Raw genomic sequence first — 23,108 nt, 5'->3', positions numbered from 1 at the left:
AAATTCATATCTAATTTCATTAAAGCATTTGAAGACATTTTTTTTTGTTCAGTTGCCATAGTTTTATTGACTCTTTAAAATGTGTGTGTAAATCCCATGAGGCGACATTCTGAACTAAGTAAATATCATTTCTCATTCGGCTGGATCTTTTTTAATCTAATTCTGCATATTCAAATTCATCTGATTAACATATTCTTAGAACAGAAGAAGGAAGAACTTCCCTTTGGAGGTGGATTCCAGCAAAATAATTTCCTTCCCCCCTTACGTCCTCCCTCTGTTGTACCTTTAGAGTGTTTTTCCCCGCGTTTTTAATTTATGACCAAAAGTATGTCCCCCTCCACTTCCCCTACCCCAATCTCAAGTAGCTGGTTGTGATTTCATGAGATTTTTTTTCCGTTCTATCACCATGGTAACGAGACTTTAAAGAAGAATTCGGAAATAATAACAGAAAAAAAAACAGAATAAAGAATAAGGCACACAACATATATACACAAAAAACTCGTACCTAATTACTTACGTCAAAGAAAGATTTTTCATTCGACGCAGAGTATTTGAGAGGTCGCAGCATTAGACGATATCTTTTTCTAGAATCCCCCTCCACACCCTCCCCCTCAAACGTAAGAAAACTGCCCCTTAAAAAATTTTAAAAAAAGACCAGAAAAGAATGGGGGTATTCTAGAAGAAGATGAGAAAAAATGTTCAGAAAAATCCCAAGTTATTAAAAGTGCGGTGGACGATCGACAACTTTGACGTTTTTTTTTTCCCTCCTTAATTTTTTCTTTAAATTTTATTTTTTCTTAATTTTTTTTTTATTTCAAGCATTTATATATCTATACCCATCGGTTGCTATAGTTACATGAGCAAAGATATGCAAGACAACCCCGCCTCCCTCGCAGAGAAAATAGATAGACAGAACGAAAGATGTAAGATAGACAGAGACAAAAAAAAATAATAATAATAGTTGTGGAGAGGGGGGGTCGGAGTGATGAGCAAAAATCATCGAGAGAAAAGGGGGTTAAAGCTTTGATCAATTCTTTAACTCCCCCTTCAGCACGACTTTTTTTTTAAAAAAATAAAATTCTTTTTTTTTTCGAATCTTTTTTTTCAAAATCGTAATAACCACTCGAGTTGGGTACAAAGTCTCCGTTTTTTGGAATGCAGAGGAGTAAGTGTAGGCTGAAACGTGTTCCCTTTGGAAAAGAGTTAGAGAAATAATAAAAACTGTGCGACCAGAGGTTACTGGGATTTTTTTTTTTATCTCAGATTTCTTTTTGCTGAATGGCAATGAGGAAAAAAAAAGCAAACGATCTTTTTTGATAAAAGGGTTTTTACCGACAGATGCGATGAAATGGTGAATGAAGAGAGAATCTTAATTAAAACTGGGAAAAACGTCACTTTTATATAAATATATGAGTATTTTTCTGACTTTGAGAGCCAAATTCTTATATCTTTACTTTCTCTAAGAACATTTCATTGGACGCTTATTCTACTTTTTTTAATCAATTACATTTTGCTCATCACTTTTTTCATTCCGATAAATATTGATTGAAATTTTTTTTTTTTTATTTCGAAAGTAATTTTGAAAGGAAAAATTTTTATGCATTTGACTTTTTGAAATTTTGGGATTAAAATAAAGCTAAATACCGTAACGTAGGGAAGAAAAAGGATAGAATTTAATGCGAATTGTATTAAGATGTTCTATTTGCTAAACTTAATTTTTAGTAAAAAAGAAAATAAATAAAATGTAAATTAGTTTTCCTGAATTTTTTTTTAATTTTATTTCTTTTAAGTATTCGCCTATTATTTTATTATAAAATTGACGTTTATTAAAAATATTATATTCTTAAATGTAGAAAAAAAATATTTGATCTAGAATGCAACTCAAAATTGAATTTCTTTATTAAAAAATATAGAAGTAAAAAGAACATATTAATGCAAAGTAGTCTTACAAAAATCAATGCAAGTAAAATATTAAAAAAGTTTAATCATTTTTCACAAACATTTTAAAATGGATTTATTAAAATATAAAATTATTTAATACTTAAAGTTATTTATTGCTTGATTAGTTTTATAAAATATTTTAGCAATGACAAAATAAAATAAATATTTTATTAAAAGAAGAAAATATTATTTTATAATATTCCTTTTATTATAGTTAACATTACATATTTTATTAAAATAAAAATTTCTTTTACATGCTTTTTAATGTGTTAAGGAAATTACATTAAAAAAATATAAATCTTTTTAATAATTAAAAATTTAATAATCAAAGATTTACCTGAATGTTTTAATGGAAATAGTTGATAGGATCAAGATTAAGCTCAAAGTATCGATTTAGGCTAAAAAAAAAACAATTAGATTATTTTGAAAGAGGGTAATCGATTGAAATATAGTATGTAGAGTTTTGGTATTCAATAAATGTAAAAACTAAATAAATCAATGCGAATTTCTATTTCAATATGCAATATTTTTGTTTTCTTCAGCTGCATTTTCAGAGGAAAATAAATGCGCACTGTTTAATTTATTGATAAAAAAATTTTCAGAGGATAAATGTCTATACATACATTTACTTAATGAATCGTTCTTTTCTTGAAACATGTTTCAATTATAACCACAAAACATAAACATAGTTTTAATTTTTTATCTAATAACTACAACTAATTGAAGATAAAAATTTACTACCCAAATAAGATTAAATTAAATAACACAATATCACAAAATATGCAATTGTAGGATTTATTCTTTTAAAAGAAATTCAAGTATAATTTTATGAATTTTACTAAAATTATAATGCCAATAATTTATTACGATTTTCAGCATTGCCTTTCACAAAAATTGCAAGTTTACGTAAAATTTCTCTAATCAGTATATTTCTGTTTAGTTAAAATTGCCGAAAAGTTTCAATGCCACATTGAAGTATCTATTTCAGTGTAAAAACACAATATAATGGCAGTTTTAATTTAATAATAATAATAGTTTAGTTTAAGTAAATAAAACATAAAACTGAATCAGCTATTAAGAAAAGAGGATGTGCGGAACTACTTTGTGAATTTTAACATTGAAATTTATTTGTATTATCTTTAGTTATTACATGCTCAAAGTTTAATTATTTTAAATGGTACGTAAATAAATTAGTATTTTGTGGTTATTAGAACTTAAACAAAATTGTTCTCGATCTTAATTTTTAAGTGGAACTGTAAAACCCTTAAAATCTATGTGTTTTTTCTTAATTTATTTGCGTTATTCAAGCTTTTTGGTTTTTTATATTTCAAACAAAATTTGGTTCAATTAGTTCTAATCTATAAAGAAGTGTGAGGGGTAATTTTACAATAGATCTTTATTTTATATAAGTTGGGGAAAAGGAGCTCTCTTAAATTCAACTAATTCTTGTTTATAGTCGAACATTTTCACAAAATTTGAAATGAGTAGATCAGCAAATAGGGGATTAAGAAAACGCATGATAGATTGGGGAAAATCAGAACTCGTAGTTCAACTTATTCTTGTTTATAATCACACTTTCACAAAATTTGAAATCACGGCAAATAGGTAGTTAAGAACATACAAATGTTATTAACAGCATATTTTATAAAATATTTTATTTGAAATTTATATGATATATTTTAGTATAAAAGTAAATATTTTGTAAATAATTACACATGCTTAAAATTTTTTTATAGTTTTATATATATATATATATATATATATATATATATATATATATATATATATATATATATATATATATATATATATATATATATATATATATATATATATATATATATATATATATATATATATATATATATATATATATATATATATATATATATATATATATCAGAAGTAAACGTCAAAATGGGAAAAAACAAAAAAGTATTCAAATATCGTACATTTTTATTTAAAAACATTCTCAGATGAAAAAATATTTATTTTGATCACTCAATCGTCTTTAAACTAAAAATAAACTACAAAAATAAACGAGGGTAAAAATAAAGGAATAAAAAGAAAGCGACAACGGCGCCAAACGAAAAACCCACTTCTTCAAAGAATGGTATAAAAAAAAAACTATAGGGTTACCACATGCATGTAGTTAAAAGATGCTAGCGAGCATCGAGGGACTGTCAGAGGCTGAACTAATGATTTCTTTCTCTGTTCTCCATCACTCCTTAACCTAGGCAGCCTAACGAAGCAAGGTAGGCAGCGAAAAAAGTTCCAACCACCTCCTTCACCATCTCACAGTTTAAAACGGAACGGAAAAAAAAAATTCTGATGGGGCGTTCTTTTTCGTATTCCACGAGAATATATACGTTCCTCTTTTCATCTATTTCGTTCGATGTCGGTTTAATTCTCTTTCTCTTACCGACCCCCCTCACTTATTCTCAGGTTCCTTGTTCTTAATGCCCCCTTTTATTTTTACTTTTTTTTTACCCTTCGTTTTAACATACGCCTTTAGAATACACCCCAGGGATGTAGGAATTTTTAAATACGTCTGCTTGGAAAATCATTCCTTATTCGAAGTATGCCCTAGCATCTCTCACAGTCTCACGTTAAGCATTGAATATGTAATGAGAGCATGTAACATGCCCGGGTTTTATAAAGAGACTATTTTTGCAAACTTTTATTCACCCCCGGCCCTGCTTAGTGCACATCTCTTTTCAGAACAGCAAACATTGAGGATTTTATAATTCTCTTTCATTTCCTTCTTTTTTTTCACTTTCTTTCTTCTTTTTTTTTCATTATTTTTTTTTACTAGGAGTATCGATAAATGAACTCAAATACAGCAGTTTTCTAAGAGGTCTCATTTCTCTGGCTGTATATTACTCTACAGTAGTTATTCTATTTCGTTGCAGTTATTTCACTGCTTTAAAATGAACGAGGCGTATAAATTTGTGCCGTGCATTCAAATGACTATTTTCTCCGGTCTGATCAGTTTTAATCCGCAGAATATTAAAGACTTTTTTTTCTTCATTTTGGTATTTTATGAGACTTTCGATTTAAAATGATTTGATTTGTAAATTTTTCATATTTTGGATCCAATAACTCTAGGTACTTGATTCTAAAGAGCTCAGATTACTTTTTTATTACAAATATATTCTTTAGTAACTGGAGCTAAAGAAAACGTAAAGTAAAAAAAAAATTATGCCACTGCTTTTTCGATACAATGTGTAATAGCTCATTTGAGAGCGGGGCTCTTGAATAAATGTAAAATTTGGCTTAGCAAATATTTTTTTTTGCTTTAGTTAATATAGGATATTTTTTTTTGTCCTATTTAATCGTTGCCACAAATTTTGATTAGAAAATTTCTCAGAGTAAAAGAAATATTCCTACATTTACAGTTAAATAGACATTTGGAAAAAAATTCTGGGAAAATTACCACATTGAATGGTAATGACATTTCTGGTCAAAATATCCATATTTCTGGTTAATAAAGCTAAAATATACATTCATATGCTAATTTTTTCGTTTATATAGTAATAGATTACCAGAAATTCTGGTTTTCAAAATTATAGTTCTTATTACCAAACGTTTAGTAGAAAATATAAAACTGAAAAGTAAATTCTACCAAATAAATAGTTTTTGCACCATGCTCTAAGGTATCATGATAAAATTACCAGATGTTCATCACAAATTATATAGTCATATTTTATTGTTAATTTTACCAAAGTCATTAACAGAGTGCCTCGGTAAAAACTAGAAATTTTTTTGTTGCTCCCATAAAGACGAAAACATTTTAAATAGTACCATTTTCTGGTACTTTGGAACAAAAATTTTCTTTTAAACTATGGAGAACTACGTTGCACTAAAACAACCTAAGTACATATTTAAAGTAATAAAAATGAACTCTGCTATAAACTAAGTCTGTAAAAGTAAAATTGAAAAAAAACAAGCATGATTCAGCATTCCCGCTGCAGCCCTTTGTGATTCAATGGGGTTGTGGATTTTTAAACTCTGCAATTACGTGTCCAGTGGCTTAATGGTCATAATTGCATACCTACCGTCTTTCTTTTTTCAGAAAGCTGTTACCCACATGTTAAAGTCATCGGAGGCTCCAGTTGTTTAAAATTACGTCTCAGTGCCTTAACTAACTTTCCATCTTTGCTCAAAATTTAGCAAAATAAAAAAAGACCATTAACTAGCGATACAGAGCCAGGATAGCCTGGCTAGTAGGGCACTGGGTCCATGTCCAAGAGATCATGGGTTTGATCCCCATCTGCCGAAGACTCCCATGTAGTAAATGGTGACTGGTGCACGTTGAATTTATCGAGTCACAAAGTTCTCCATGTTACCATAACAAATCATACCTCTGGGGGTACTGATCCAGGAATTTCCTTGTCTTCTGTATTGGTTCAAAATTACGAGGCTAAGAAGTTGAACATAAGCATATATGGCAGCGTTACTTTTAAAAAGTAACGAGTAAAAGTACAAGTATTTGTAAAAAAAGTAACGAGTAAAAAGTAAAAAGTTCTTATTTTAAAAAGTAACGAGTAAAAAGTACAAGTAAAAGTACAAGTACTAAACAAAAAAAGTAACGATTTAAAAGTACATTTCTAGGAAATCGAAAATTCATAGTAACCTAAAATTTTATTGAATAATATTCTTATGTTCTTTAATGTTTTTGCAAAATTGCTGTTATTTATTTAATTATTTTTAATTATTTTTGAAAGTTATGGGCATTAATTTATTTTTAAATTCAGAAGAATATTTTAATATAATTTTATAATATAATCATATAATATAATTTTAATATCAAACTTTTTATGGATTTGCCCGAAAAAGAAATTTTATCTATTGATTTTAATTTTTAGTTTATTATTTTTTATTTAAATTACCATTGATGTAAAATTGTTTTACTCTATAGAAACGCGTTTTAAAAGCACAAGCATAAACAAAGCAAGCACGGGGTTTCAGATAGCTTTGTGATCTTTGAGCTAGTAAAAAATAATTGAATGTGCAGTATAAGTTGAAACAGAACAGTCTACAGTTTTATTTGTAACAATAACTAATGCTGAAGTCATGCGAGAAAATCATTTTCCTCAAAAACATAAGCGTTTTTTTTTTTCTTAATTCAATTTTTTTTTTTAAGAAAGCTTACCGAGTTTTAGAAAAAAGTAACGATTTAATTCGACATTTCCGTTACAAATACTTGTACTTTTTCCCTGAAAAAGTAACGAAAGTACAAGTAAAAGTACTAAATTTAAAAAGTAACGAAGTACCAGTAAAAGTACGTACTTTTTACTTGTACCGGTGGTACAAGTAACGAAAGTAAAAGTACTGCCATATATGAACATAAGTAGTCGTAAACCCAAAATTGGGTCGGCTGTTCAACGACGGATGTAAAATAAAATGAAATAATTAGCGATACTACTCCACCCTCAAGATGGTATAAAAAATACCCATGACCACAGTAGGATTTCAACCTGCATTTACCTGTAATTCATGATACTAACCATGTCTTAAAATAAATATATAAATTGTGAAAAAAATTAATGGCGGATATTTTAAAATCCTCTTTTTATTTTTTATTTTTCAACTTCTTTCATTTTCTATTTACTATATTTAGAAACGGAAAATTGATCAATTCAACCAAACACGGCAGTTTTTTGACAGTATATACTTCTCTGTATATAATTCTACAGTAGATATTCTACTAAAATATGGCGTCTTTGATGTGAAAAAAGATTAAACACTAGTAGTTGTTTATTGTTTGAATTTTTCAATTTATGAAAACAATTTCACAAATGTTGCAAACAAATGGTCTGTGACAAATAGAACTTTGTTTGGCAAACAATTTTATTTTTAAAATAATTAAATTGCATAAATTATAATTAAATAATATAAAATATAATTAAATAATGCAAAATTTAATTGAATAATATAAAATAAAATATGCAGTAAGTGATAGAAAATGTATTAAAATTATCTATTTTCAACATTGTTTTTAATTGTAAATACAGATATCTAATTTTAAAAAAATCTATCGCAATAATTTTGACAAATAAAAGTGATCACTGAATATGAGCATGCAGAAAGTTAGAAAGCATCAAAAAATGCATCAAAATGCATTACCCAAAAATAATGTTCCGGGACCTTAAAATTTTAATTATTCCTGAACAATAACACTAGGGAAAGAATTCTGTTGCATGACATTTTTTAACAGATCTTAGTTACTTTTGTTTCGCGGTTTTTTAATTTGCAATTGGTTTCTCCGTCCAAGCTCTATTTTTTTCAAATGACATTTTTATTTTATTTTTTGTCGCATGTTTAAAAACGTTATATATAGCAGGAAATCGCATAAATGTTGCGGTAAACTTCCGGGGAAGTTAGGGCACATCATCAGGATTAAAATTGCATAGCAACTCATTCCTGGCAATTTCGTCATACGCCGCTAGAGGCACTTCCTTTATTATGATCTGCTTCTTTGTGTGCTTCTTCTGAACAGGTAATAATAGGAAAGCAAATTTTCCCGGCATGAGCTTCTATTCAATTGTTATCCTGATGATGTGTTCAACTCACCTAGAAATTTGTCGCAGCATCTTTGTGACAGTTTTTTATATATAATGTTTTGAAACTTGTACATTTCGACAAAAATAGATTAATTATACCATTTCAAAAACAAAAAAAGACTAAGAATATGATTAAAAAATTATGTAGCTATAGGAGAAAAACAAATTTTAGATTTGAAATCCCCACATCCTATTTAGGTAATTTGTCCCCTAATTAAGTAATTTGTTATCAATGCATTTCTAAAAAATAATGCATTTTTTAGAAATGTTAAATTCTGTTAATCTCAACAATGCTGTTAATTTCCTACCATCTATTAATTTAAAAAAGGCTGTTAATCTAAAAAAAGGCAGTTAATTTCAATAATGCTGTTAATTTAAAAAAGGCAGTTAATTTCAATAATGCTGTTAATTTAAAAAAGGCAGTTAATTTCAATAATGCTGTTAATTTCATATAAAATTGTTCAAGTTCAATTTTATTCTCAAATAAGTATTAAAAACGAAAATAAAAATTAAAAATAATGCAGGGTTAGCACAAATGAATGAATTTCAAAAACTTTTATATTCGAAACTATTAAACAATATCGAAGAAAAATGCTGTTATTTCTATATTATGCACACTAATTTCACAAATTCTGTTAATTACATATTATGCTGTTAATTTAAATTTAATCATCAGGTAAATATTAAATAATGGAGGATTAGCCCAAATTGAAATCCAGAGTTTTTTTTCAAAATTAATTTCAAAGCTATTGAACAATATTATAGAAAAATGCTGTTATTTTCATATTATGCAGCTAATTTCAATAATAATGTTAATTACCTTTTATGCTGTTTATTTCAAATTAAATCTCAGATAGGTATTAAAAATCATAAAAATCAAGTCAGGGTTATCTCGCTGAATTTTAGAATCGCTGAATTTTAGAGAAAAATATTTTCTAAACAATTAAACAATATCAAAAAATAATGCTATTACTTTCATATTATGTTGCTAGTTTTGATTAAGGTTAATTTCATATTATGTTGTTAATTTCCATTTAATTTTCTACAAACTATTAAAAATATACAGGGACAACTGAAATGAATGAGCGAATTTTGCATAGTTTTATTTTTGATGCTATTACAAACATAACAATAATTGATAACATGAAATTGAAGATTGTTAAACCATTTTTATAAGTTAAAAATAATTTATGTATTGCCATTCTGTTTCAAAACAAACTTGTAATCTGTAATGAAGTCAATTACGCAAAATTTACATTTTAATATTGCCAATGGTTTTAAAATACTAAAAAAATGTGTTCTTCAAGTTCTTCAGTGTTTTTGGCATCATATAAACACTGTATCTGAAATAATTTTATGGGAAAATATCACATAGCATAAATTGGGGAATTTTGGCGGCCATGTGATTTAGGGCAAATCACTATACACTTTTCATGAAATGTAATTTATGCAAAAAGTACAAGAGCTAAAATAAAGCCAGAATACCTTTTTTCAGCTAAGACAGAGTGATGTTAAATTACCTTGTAGAAAAGACAGAGGAGATATTTCGTTAAAAGTGTATAAATCAGGTTTAATTGTGGATTTAGTCAAACCGAGGAAAAAAGTATGGGGAAAACTTCTAGAACATGGCAAAGTTTACAGTGTTTTTAGCTCCATGGGAACACCAAAAAACAGCGCTTTGTACGATACTGTATTTTGTACTTGATAGAACTTTTTACTTCGTACTTTACGGATACACTTTGGTAAGGACTTTTGGTAAAATTAACAATAAAATTTAATTTATTACCATGATTGTTTTGGCAATAAACATAGTCATTTTTTCATGGTACCTTTGCAATGACATAAAAACAATTTATTTGTTTATATGTACTTTTAAATTCGTATTTTTATTAAATATGTAGAGATAAGAACTATAATTTTGAAAATCAGAACTTCCAGTAAACTGGTAATCATGTGATTTTTCTGGCCAATAAGAATGCGAGAACATACAGAAGGAAAAATTACCAAATGAATGCGTTAAACACCTCAGTGGTTTTATCACCAGAATTATGTTTTTTTCTTTTTATTTTTTTTATAAATTTAAATTTGTCATTACCATACAAGTACGGTAATTTTACCAAAATATTTTTTTCTTGTAGACATTCCTAATATTTATTCGGTAAAATGTCCTGTTTAATTTTTCAAATATTACGTCTGTAATAGGAATTAACTGACGCATAAAAATGGTTAACATTAAATATTTTTGATTAGACTAACACTAGAGGGCTCTGAATCCGCTAACCAACTCTCATGATATATATTCACTTACTTTTCGTTCCTTGATGATATACAGGTTGCTGTTACATCAAACTTAAAAAAGATTCAATTGTAAAATATTTTATTGCATTAATTCTAAAATGCTTTGTTGTATTATTCCAAAAACAATTTATTGTATTAATCCTAAAATGCGTTATTGTATTAATCAGAAAATGATATATTTTATTTATTATAAACAGCTTTATTGTATCAAACGTAAAATGTTTTATTGTATTAATCCTAAAATGTTTTATAGACAACAGAATTGATTTTCATAATTTAGTGCCCATTTCTACTGAAATGAAAATGATAGGTTATCATTGCAACTTCATCGATTTTTTTTCTTTGAAAATTTCTATTTGAATTTTTGGTTGCTTAAAAATACTTGCTAAATGTTTTTTAAAAAAGTTTTTTCAGTAATCGTGCAACCAGTTTATTCGAAACATTTATTTTTCCCTGTCGTATTCCTTCTTTTAATTTCATATGTATACTAGACGCAGTTTTACATTAAGCTAATTTTCAAAGTAAATATAACTTATTAACTTTATAGTATTCGTAAAATGATTAATAAGTTAAATATAGTTTAAGTGCATTTTCCAAATTCTGCAGCAATAAAGTTATATAGGATATAGGATTTAAGCTCATAATTTGAAATATTCTGAATCTGAAATTGAAGATAATAAAAAGATAAGATAATAAAAATCTAAAAGATAATAAAAAGATATTAATAGAAAATAATGTTAAATAAGGGATAAATAGTTTTTTTTCAGCTAAAAAGTGCAGCTGTAACTTTTATTAGTTTTATAATTAGGGCGACAAAAGAAAACTGGACCTTCATGCTCAATTAAGAAATCACATCATGGGATTTTTCTGACCAGTAAGAAGGCGAGGATAATTATGAGCTTCATAACTATTATGTTCTTTTGTTACATCGAGAAATGTAGTCAAAATTATAACAAGCTAACAGAAAATGCAATTAATATAAGTGACTTGAAATATTTTATTACTGGAAATGTAGATATGATAATTCTTTTGAGATTCGATATATACTTTATTGCTTTACTGAAGTAGAATATTTCATTATAAGCTATAACTATTTTTACATATTTTTTACATACAGCCGACCCAATTTGGGGTTTAAGACTTACTAATGTTCAACTCCGTAACCTTGCAATTTTGAACCCAATCCAGAACACGAGGATCAAGTATTAGGAGAAATTTGCCTTCTTGGAGGACTTTTTGATGATACTAACTCGCATTTGCATTACATGGAGAGGAAGACCACGAGAACCTCCCGTGGTTAGTCTGACGGTAAGGAAACTTTAACCCATGATCCGTCTACCACTGAGGATATTTCACGTCAGCACTTTACCCTAACTCAGCCTATATAACAAGAAACCACTTCCAACTTGCATGGAATTTTCACCATCCAATACCATCCATTCACCATCTATTACCATTTTTTTATAAATTTATTTTATAACCGTCAATGAACAGCAGACCCAATTTTTGGGTTTACTACTACTAATGTTCAACTCCGTAGCCTTGTAATTTTGAACCCAATCCAGTAGACTAGGGAACTCCTGGATCACGCATTGAGACAAACTAACTTTCGTAGGAGAATTTTTAATGGCACTAATCCGCATTTGCATTACAAGTAGAGTAAAACCACGAAAATCACTCACGGTTAGCCTGAAGGCAAGGGGACTCTAACACATGATTCATTTACACTGAGGATATTTTACATCAGCATTGTGGTCGGTGTGAACCTGGTGCAGAATTCGTATCGACCAGCCATCGCTGAGATTCAAACCCGGTTCACCTCATTGGAAGGCGAAAGCTCTATCACCTGAACCACCACGGCTCAGCTAGCTGTAAATGTTTATAATTATCACTAGATATTCTAATTTGATCTTCTCCTTCATGTTGCTCCAACTAAACTCCCACATCAAAGCTTCACTTTTTTTAGATTAATGGTTTGCTTAGAATTGTTTCAATAAACTTATAACGTAAAATTAGTCAAACTTATGAATATCATAAAATAAATGTATTTTCAACACAAAAATAATCCTCACTTAAAATAAAGGACTATACTTTAAATACTTTAAAAAAAAATTTTGTTGATACTAACTTTGCAACAGACTTTCATGTTAATAGCATTGTTCATTTTTCTTTCTATTAATCTGTATTTTAATGTGATTGATTTCTTATAAAATAAAGCTTTGTCATAAAATTCAGCAGTAAAAATTTTTATAATTTGGTAAAATGTTCAATAAATTAAAAAAACAAACAACTGAAGTACGCAAAATGGATAAAAAAAAGTTGTGTCTGCATAGTGTTATTTAAAGTAAATTAAATTGCTTTTTAGGATTTTTTATTGAATATAAAAATAAAATAACCGTGCAAATCTCTTCAAATTTTTACTAAATTATAGAGAATCTATTTTCTATATTTGAGGGTATGGGGGAAATATACAAATTATTAATTTTGAGCAAAAATAATTTATAAATGTATTTATTTTTTTAATATACTTGTGAGATAAAATTTTCATTTCTAAAATTAATAAACACTGCTAGTTTTATATTATTTATTCAGTAAATTTCAATTAGTTTCCTTTAAAAAAAAACTAAAGATATTCGCTTTTTTTTCCAGCCTAATCCCTAAATGCAGATAATTTTTTAAATCAATAACAAACATAAACATATCTTTACCTTATTTCATTTTTATAAAGTTTTGGGAGGTCTTAGATGATTGGCTTAAGAAATTCCTATTAAACCAATAACATTTAAAATATACATTTCAAATTGGCATAAATTATCTGAAATGCCGACAGTCTGTCTCTCAAAATTGGCAACAAAACTAAAAATAGCTTTAGAGGTTGAAATAAATATTAACAACAAAATAAAAAACATATTTAAAAAAAAATAATAAATTTTTAGGTAACTGCCCAAAATATTCTAAATTGGAGAATTAGGAAAGCATGTTGAGACACGCTGTCGTCTTCGGCAGAAAATAATAGGGCACATATACGAGATTCGCTGAGGCAGAACGTATCAACAACAACAAACATTCGAATCCTCCTGCTGTGAAAATACATAATGAAGGAGCGCGTCTCGGGCCATTTAGGACGTACTTCATGGACTATGAAAATACTTTCATTTGGCTTTTTATTTGCCTCAAGTTTTTGAGTACTGTTTACATTTTCTTCCTTTTTAAAGTACAATAATATATCAAAAAGAGGAAATATTTCTTCGGCTTTTTTTGGCATTCATGGATAAAAAGTAAAACTAAGGTCTACTTTAAGTTTGGCAGAGGTTTAAAAAAGTTGTTCTTTTGTGATGATTTGGTTAATATGCGGTGTTAGCTTAATTTCTCTGTTGTATTATATCAGTCTTAGAATCATTTAAGGAAAAATAAAGTTATGATACCATCATTCATTACTTTTTTAAAGCCAGTTTTATTATTTATATGTCATTTTTTTTAAATTTTCCAATGCCTAAAAAGGAATTCGAAAAAAAAACTAACGTCGTTTTTGACTTGAATTAAAAAAGTAATTATGTGAATTTATTCTTAAAGATCCACACTCTAAGAAATTTTCCTAAAATTCAGAGAGTGGGCTGCCCGTAGCCATTTCCCGTAGTTGTAACGAAACTCACCTTAATTAATAAAGTTGACCGTTTATCTATACGGTTATGATAAAAATATTCCTAATTTAATTAGGAGATGAACTTCCTTTTTGAATCATTTTGCACCCACGAACACAAAGGTTCCTGGTTCGATCCCAGTCGGTGCCAAAATGTATCTCTCTCCCTCTGTACCTACATTGATGACCATAGATAACAAGCACACAACTCTCTCACTTCTTGACAGATGGCAGCACAGAAGTTTGTCGATTCACCTTGAATCGACAAACATATTGCCTAAGTCTCTAACAACAATGGAAAAAATTCCGGATCAAATTGCAATAAAAAGCACCGGCACTCAGGTTGCCAGTACTTTTCCCCTTTATTGGAAAATGTTGCTAAACAAAACATCTGGTATACAGTAATTTTTACAATAAAATAAATAAATATAAATACATAAAATATAAATTTTATTATTTATATTATATTTTACATATTATTTTACTATTAAATTTCTATAAATTATAACGTTAATGTAAATAAATAAAATTTAAACTATATGTAAATAAAATTACGGTATAATATAAATAACCAGTACCTATATATTTTACGATAAAACATTCACTGGCAGACCTGTACTTTTATGGTCGTGTAAGATTTTAGTATTTTTACGGTCAGTAACTGAAAAACTTTTTAACTATCACTGACTGTAGTTTAGCAATGAAATATTTTTATTTTGCATTTAGAACAAAATTGCACTTCAAGAAAATTCAATCGTTAAATACAGGCACTTTATCAAAATTTCTCACAACCAAAATATATCCATGAAAATTCTAATCCAAAGTGGTGAGGTAAGAAAAAAAAACACAACACTTGGTGTGACTCATAAAAAAACGGGAGTAAAACTTTCACTAACTAAAGGAACTTCCAGTTCTGAATTTTAACTTGGGGAGACGATATCTAAAATTTTAAAATCAGACACAAAAATTACATATTTTGAATAAATACGCTTTTTTTGCGAGAGAGACTTGAATTTTTGATCCAAAAATGTGCGTGGAATCCTACACTGAAAAAAATAACGATTGGTCGTGGGGTATCATTCTTTGGGTGCATCATTCGTTAAATCCATTTTACCTTAAATCCATTTTTACCGCAAAATATAAAGCAGTAATTTTTACAGCAATATTAATTTAATTAAAGTGATTCAGTGATTTTGCGATAATTATTACTGTAAAAAATACATTAAATCATATTTTTTGTTCCATAACATGTTCCGGTAAAAATGGATTTCGCTGTAAAAAGTATCAAGACTTGGGTGCCACTACCTCTTACAGTGATTTCATCAGAAATTTGTTACAATGTAACTCAAAATATGGAGATTTCCAGGTTTAGCCATGAGGGGGGGGTCGAAAGTTTTACACAACTAACAAAATTTAAATTTCTCTTTTAGCATATGTGTTTTTGCTTATGGTAAATAAAAGTAAAGTAAATAAAAAAAAGTGAATCATAGACAATTCTTTAAATTATTTTAATTTATGTGATTTTAAATGAAAGTTTGAAAAATAACTTTTTAAATTTTAGTTACTCAGGAACTTTTCAGCTGATTCTTTTTTTCATTTTTCAATTAGGATTGAATTTGAATCAAAATATTCACCAAAGGAATTTTGAGATAAATATTTAAAAACAATACTATGTTGGTATTTCAACACTCAAAAGTTTTTTGATTGATTCTGTTCTAGGTGTTCAAAGCTTGCATTTTGTAAATAAAAATTAGTAGCTAAAAGTGAAATCGAAATTTGTATAAAGTTGAAAATTGTTTGACCCTTATTAAATTAAACAATAAAAATAAGTAAATAATGAGTAAGAAATAAGAGGGTTACTTCTTAAATGAAAATATTTTCGATAAGCGAATTTTATAATTACATGCAAAAAAAATGTATTCAATTAAATAATTTTAGAAATATCACAAAATGCAAAAAAATGGAAATTAAAACAAAATGGTTCAAACTTTCAACCTTTTTCTGACTAATATGCTAAGAGCATATTTTCCAGATTGCGATTACCTCCATATTTTAAGGATCAAGAATTAAACCGGTGAAAGAAAAGAATATTTATTCAGAGAAAGTACATTGTGTTTGATTTTGTAACTTAAAATATCATCTGCTCAATAAAAATACCTCGCGAAAAATTTCAATATAAATGTAATGTGAAATTTCTTTCACGTAAGTTTTTGAGACAAGTAAGATAACATCTTGGTAAGGGAAAATTCGATCATTAGACCAATAGTTATTGTTTTTATTTTGTGCTCTGTGCATCATAAATAAGAGCAAAGCCAGTTTAATTTTTTTCCCATGAAAGTTAGCAAGAAAACATAAAAATAAATAAATATATTTTTCTTTCGAATATTTATTTTGAAAGCGTGTTTGATTAAAACATTTGTTGATAAAAAATGTTTAATATACGTTTTTGAATCATTATTTCATCTTTACACCCGAGGAAAAAAATTATGGTAAAATAATAATACTGCATATTAATGTCATTTATTTAAAAAAAACATAATTCTGGTTAATGAAACCAAAATATACGGTATTTAAACCATTAATTTGATAATTTTTCCAATCATATTTTAACTGTTTACCGGAAATTCCGGATTTCGCAATTATGGTTATTATTATCAAACATTTGGTAAAAAAATAAAATACAAAACTGAAGAGTATTTACCGAGTGAATGGTTTTTATACCTTGCTCTAAATTAACATGATAATTTTACCACATTTAACAAATCTTATCAGGTATTATAAAACCATATATTGTTAACTTTTAACATGACATCGTGATGTTATGTTAAAATTTAAATGATGTTAAGTTTGGAATGATGTTAAGTTAAAAGTTATTTTTAGCATGATATCGTGATGTTATGTTATAAGTTAAATGATGTTAAGTTTGGAATGATGTTTTAACATGGCACTGCACTTTTAACATGACATTGTGATGTTATATTAAAAGTTAAATGATGTTAAGTTAAAAGTTACTTTTAACATGACATCGTGATGTTATGTTAAAGGTAAAATGATGTTAAGTTTGGAAAGATGTTAAATTGAAAGTTACCAAACTTTTAACTTAACATCAGTTCAAACTTTTAACTTAACATCATTCGAAAAGATACTGAATACAGTTAATCGTTATTTTGATGGGAGGAACTAATTTAATCTCATAAATTAATCTCATAATTTAAAGACATTGGAAAGGGAAAAAAGTAGAATAAATGAAGAAAAAAATTAGAACTATTTTAGCTTTATTAGTTTTGTTGGTGAATGTCTTTCTATTTTGCGCCTGATTTCGTAGTGTTGTTCAAAAATAATTTATTTATAGTTTATTATTTCCACCCCGTACAAAAAAAAGGGTATTCAGCTAGTATATTTTAAATGTAATTAATGCATAATAACTTTATTGGTCGTAAACTGTATTTTTACTTTGAAATTAATTTGAATTTGATTTGAAACTATATGAATAATAAAATGTTTTATGATTAAAAATATCGACTTCTTATTTCGTAATTTATGACCTGAATACCAATTTGTCGTACAGAAGAAAAAAGTAAGCAATCAATAAAGCAAAACTGAACAACACTACGAAATCAGACACAAAACTGAAAGACATATATTTTCAATGCATTATAATTTTTTAATTGGAGATGACTTTACGTTATGACATTAAAAAAATCACGTTTTTAGCAGTTTTTCCAGTGTAACATTTATTAACTACATTTCATATCACTTGGTAAGATGTTATTGCTCGTGGTCAACTCATGATAGGAAGCAATTTACCCCATTGTGCATCCTTTTCGAGGGATCATGAAAAATAATTTCCACATTATTTGTATTGAAACTGCACAGTATTGGTAAAGCTCAAATAAGTAATAAATGTACTAATTGTACCTATATTAGTACATTTGGTCCTTATTAACAATACAATAAAATTATTTTCTAATTGTCTAGTTCTAGATTCATAATTCTTTTAATTTTTGTATTTACATTCTCTTAATTTGACAGACTAAACATTCATGAAATTTGACCTTCTAATGCTGTCTAATTTTGAAGCGCTAATTTTTTTAATGTTCTTAGGGTGAAAATTAGTTTTGAAGATTTCAGAAATGTCATCAAATTATAATGATTATATTTACAGTAAACGGATGATTAGAAATGATTATATTTACAGTAAAAAATTTTATTTTTCATGTTCTCAAGATAATTGTCACATTTATGTTTGTCTGTATCATATTGGTCCTTATATAAATTAAAAGTGTTGAAAAATATTTTATAAGATTATTCTTTTTTCTTAAACTGTTTCCAGACATTATTTTCATTCAAATACTGGCAAATCTATCATAAAACAATTTTCAAACTGTGAAATTTTTATATTTTCACTATTAATTTTTAATAACATACAACTTCTTTACCAATAAGTGTTATGAGTGCGTAAGAACACTACTTTCAAATACAAATCATCGTTCCTAAATTAAACTGTACACTATAAAATATATATTGGTCATATAAGCTATTTACAAGAGTAGTCAGTAATTTTACTTAATTTTAATATGAATCTTTAAGCGTATTTTAAATTTTATTAAAGAAATTTAAAGCTTTAAATTCGAATTAAACATTTAGAAAATTTATTTGCAATCTTTTGTAAAACTTTTTTTCCTTTATGATATTTTATTTTTCATTTTCTAGGGGCCAGAATCATGTGATTTAATGGAAGCTCAAATAAGAAATAAGGATGTAAGAAAGGGAAAATATAAGAATTAAAACTATCTTTAAAAGGTGAATATTTTTTATCTTATAAAATATTTAGGTGAAAATGTTGGTGATGCAGAATTGTTAGGTTTCACTTCGATAACGAATCAAGCTATATTAAGAAGCAGTTTTTTCTAATTATTTTTTTTTAATAAAAAACACATTTATTCAACAACCACACATAAAGTAACAAAATTAAAGTACCCGTTGTAAATAACCTTGCAACAAAAAAAGTAGAAAAACCCTTAACTGACTTGTATAAACCTCAAAATCAAAAGCAAAAATTATCTTCGCAGAAATCAACAACTCTCTGATGTTCCATAAAAATCTCGTGCTTTTATTTTTTATTTATCTCGTTACATTATGTTTTGTTTCTTTTATTCATGCTCTTGTTAGCCACATACTTTTTAATATTTTTAGACTTTATACTGCCTATTAAGACTGAAGTATTCGACTCAAAATTTGCAACAGAAAAAAGGTTGCATTTTTTGTAAATAATAAAATACATTAAAATCATAGTTTCACTAGTTACTTTAATGAATATTTTTTCAGATATTTGAAATTCCACATATATTATAAATTCAAAGAACTAAATTTTTGTTCTATTATTTTGATAAATAACGATGAATTTTACTGAATTTCATTCAAAGACTGGGGGTCATTTTTCAGCTTCATAAGAAATCTTCGAAATTTTTTTCCACGAAATTTTAGTTATTTTAATAAACTTTTATTATTAGACCTAAAAAATCATCACTGGTTTATCTGTCCAACAATCTAGGTGCCTTATAAAACATTGAATCATTCTGATTGTTGTTTTTTCATTTTCCTCACTAAGTTCTACTGTCTCGTTATAGAAAAGAATGTTTTGACTAATTTTATAGCCAGTATATGTTTATGCATTGAGAAATATTAATCTCACTCAATCAAAGTTCATTGATGTACTAGACATGCCATCAATTCTTTTGATCAAATTCAATTTTTCTCAACGTATTTTACATTAAGATGCAGGATTTTCTTATAATGGTTCTGTGCATCCTTATTTTTTGAAACTATTTGACACCTTTTTAATACATAAATATCTCTGATCAGTAAAATACAAACAATAAAATTAGTAAAAATTCCTTATTTTATTGAAAACAACAATAAGATTTTGAAGCAACAATCACCTCAATTTATATTAACTGGTAATTGGCAAATTGAGCAAATTAAGTGGGGCTATTAAGACACTTTTTTGCTTTTGAAAAATTATAGTCTGAGTTCCTTAAACTTTGTCATTAAGAAGCAATTTCTGTCAAAATTACCATACTGGTATAATAAGAATATGCTGGTAATTAAACCAAAATATTTGGTATTTAAATCATTTAAATAATAATTTTTCAATTTCGTATGTCTGCGCATTCTTATTGGTCAGAAAAATCACATGATTGCCGGTTTACCGGAAATTCAGGTTTTCAAAATTATAGTTCTTATTACCATACATTTAGTAACAAATACAAAATAAAAAAATAAATTTTACCAAATGATTTTAATTTTTTTTATGTTTATGCCTTTTTGCAACTATAATGGTAATAATCTATTTTCACGTCTATGGTTCAGTTAGAATGGACGTTTATTTAAATGGTTGATAGGAGTTAGATGGCTGTTAATAATGTTTTATGCTAAGGCTGTTAATGTTTTCTCAATTATAACAAGGGGTAAAAGGACACGAATGATGGTTTCAAATATTTAATCAATGTGTTTCAAAAATACTGAACTCAAATGCCATTATTTGCATTAAACACATGCTCCTGCATATGTATCGAAACCACATTTATTTATTTACTGTTACACATCCATGGTCACGCTTTGGTTCGAACCAGCTACCTCCATTTTAAATAGCGTTAGGTGAAAAGACGAGAATGCAGTAAAGAAATAATTTTGAAAAACAAACATTACCAAGTATTTATTTATTTTTGCTCATTCATATGCAGGCTTGTGCAGCCATTACAAACTATAATTTTTTATTAACCCTAGTCAAGTTGAGGTACAGATATCTCAGATCAGAGGAGGTTATTATAATATGCATCTATTGTGAAATATAGGTAACTGGTTCGATATCCACTGTGTTTCAGGATCTATGTTTCTGATGCCTTTCTCTATCTTGTGCTATCTTATTCCGACTTGACCAGGTCATATTAGCTGAGGTTTGTAATGAGCACCCAATCCTGTGTGAGTGCGCGAAACAATAAATAAATAAATTCAAATAAATAGATGCACTCAGGATTTACCAAAACGTCCTTTCCAAAACGTAACAATTAAAATTATGCTTTTTAGTGTTTTCGTAGAGCCAGAAACACAATAAATTTCACCTTATTCTCCTAATTTTGACTGTATATTTTTCTCAGTGACGCATTGTTCTATTTATAACTATAGATGTTATCGTGCTTAGAAAATGGCAACTGTCTGGTCTTTGAAAGCAATGAATATTTTAAATACAGAAAGCAATTTCTATGCTTATAGGATTCTAAGTTTGGTGAAATTTTATAATATAGTAATAATTTTTTTTTAATATTCTTTGAATTTAAACAATGAATTGACTGATATACCAGAATATATACCAGGATATACCAGAACTGCAAACCACAAAAAGTTTTTATTTGATATAGCACTTGTAGCTTTTTTACATGATGCTATGTTAGTCTATATTAACAATTAATATAAACGGCTCTTTTTAGAGTTGGGAAAAATTTAATTTAAATTTAACATCATGTTACAAACTATTAAAGGTTATAAACATAAAGTATAGTATTAAAAGTAGCATTTTTTAATTTCTAAGTTTTAGAGGTAATTTCAAATCAACCTTTTTTTTTATATTTTTGATACCTGATAGCAAATATTTTTACAACATCAGTAAATATAAAAGTTACTGAATTTCTTAAATAGGTGACTAAAATTTATTTTTGATCACAAATATTATTTACTACTAATTTTGCATCTTTGATATATATATATATATATATATATATATATATATATATATATATATATATATATATATATATATATATATATATATTAATTGATTAACTTAAATTGATAGTGGACTTTTTTTTTATTCTCTGACCGCAGAAAGTTCAGTTTTTATGTGACAGCTATGCATACAGAAATCACAATTTCAATCACAATTTCAATCAATTCCCAGAAACGCTTTTAATATTTACGAATATATTTTTTAAAACCTTTTTCTTAATTACTTGTACTTAAAAAAAACCTGTATCTACATTTTTTTAAATAAATAATTTTTTGAAAAACTTTAAACTCAAATACGATTAGGAAACTACGTTGCATTAATTTTCTTAAAAAAGTATAAGCCGCAAAAAAATTATTTAAAAAATATAAACAGTAAATGGAATGATCAAAAACAGAGCCAGTCAACAAGTCTGGCTCTGTTTTTGATCTTTCTGCCTGTCTTGGATAGGCAATAAAGGCACTCCTTGTTTTTTTAGGGAAAATGACGTATACATGAAAAAAAATTTTTTTTGAAATATTTAGCAAAAGTTGTAACTTTTGCTATTCAAATTTTCTCATAAAATGTGATATAGATAATATTGATCTGTTACGTTTTAATAGGAAAAGGAAAAAATATTTTTAGTTAAATTTATATTTAACCCGTCATAAACTCTTAAAAAATTCCATCTTAAATATAACTGAAAATTGTACATCGTATTTGCAAAAATAATTCTTAATCACCTTATTTTTTTTTTAAAATAATAATATTATCTTTTTCTTTTAAATCATACTATTACTATTATGATGGATTAAATTTATATTTAATCCGTCATAAACTCTAAAAAAATTCCATCTTAAATTTAATTGAAAACTGTACATCGTATTTTTAAAAACAATTT

At 27.1% G+C, this 23,108-nt stretch overlaps 1 long non-coding RNA gene across 2 annotated transcripts in view; it reads left to right on the top strand.

Annotated features, from left to right (window-relative positions):
* Positions 1-23,108, top strand: part of LOC107437847 (uncharacterized) — a 339,730-nt gene that overhangs the window by 214,834 nt on the left and 101,788 nt on the right. For both annotated transcript variants that reach the window (XR_015429297.1, XR_015429298.1), the window contains one exon: positions 19,159-19,248. This is a non-coding gene — a long non-coding RNA (uncharacterized LOC107437847). The remainder of the gene's footprint in view (positions 1-19,158; positions 19,249-23,108) is intronic.

Source organism: Parasteatoda tepidariorum, chromosome 9, assembly GCF_982258835.1.
Source record: "Parasteatoda tepidariorum strain Cologne lab strain chromosome 9, Ptep-v5.0, whole genome shotgun sequence".
NCBI classification, from domain to species: domain Eukaryota; kingdom Metazoa; phylum Arthropoda; class Arachnida; order Araneae; family Theridiidae; genus Parasteatoda; species Parasteatoda tepidariorum.
This window is presented reverse-complemented; position numbering and strand designations above follow the sequence as displayed.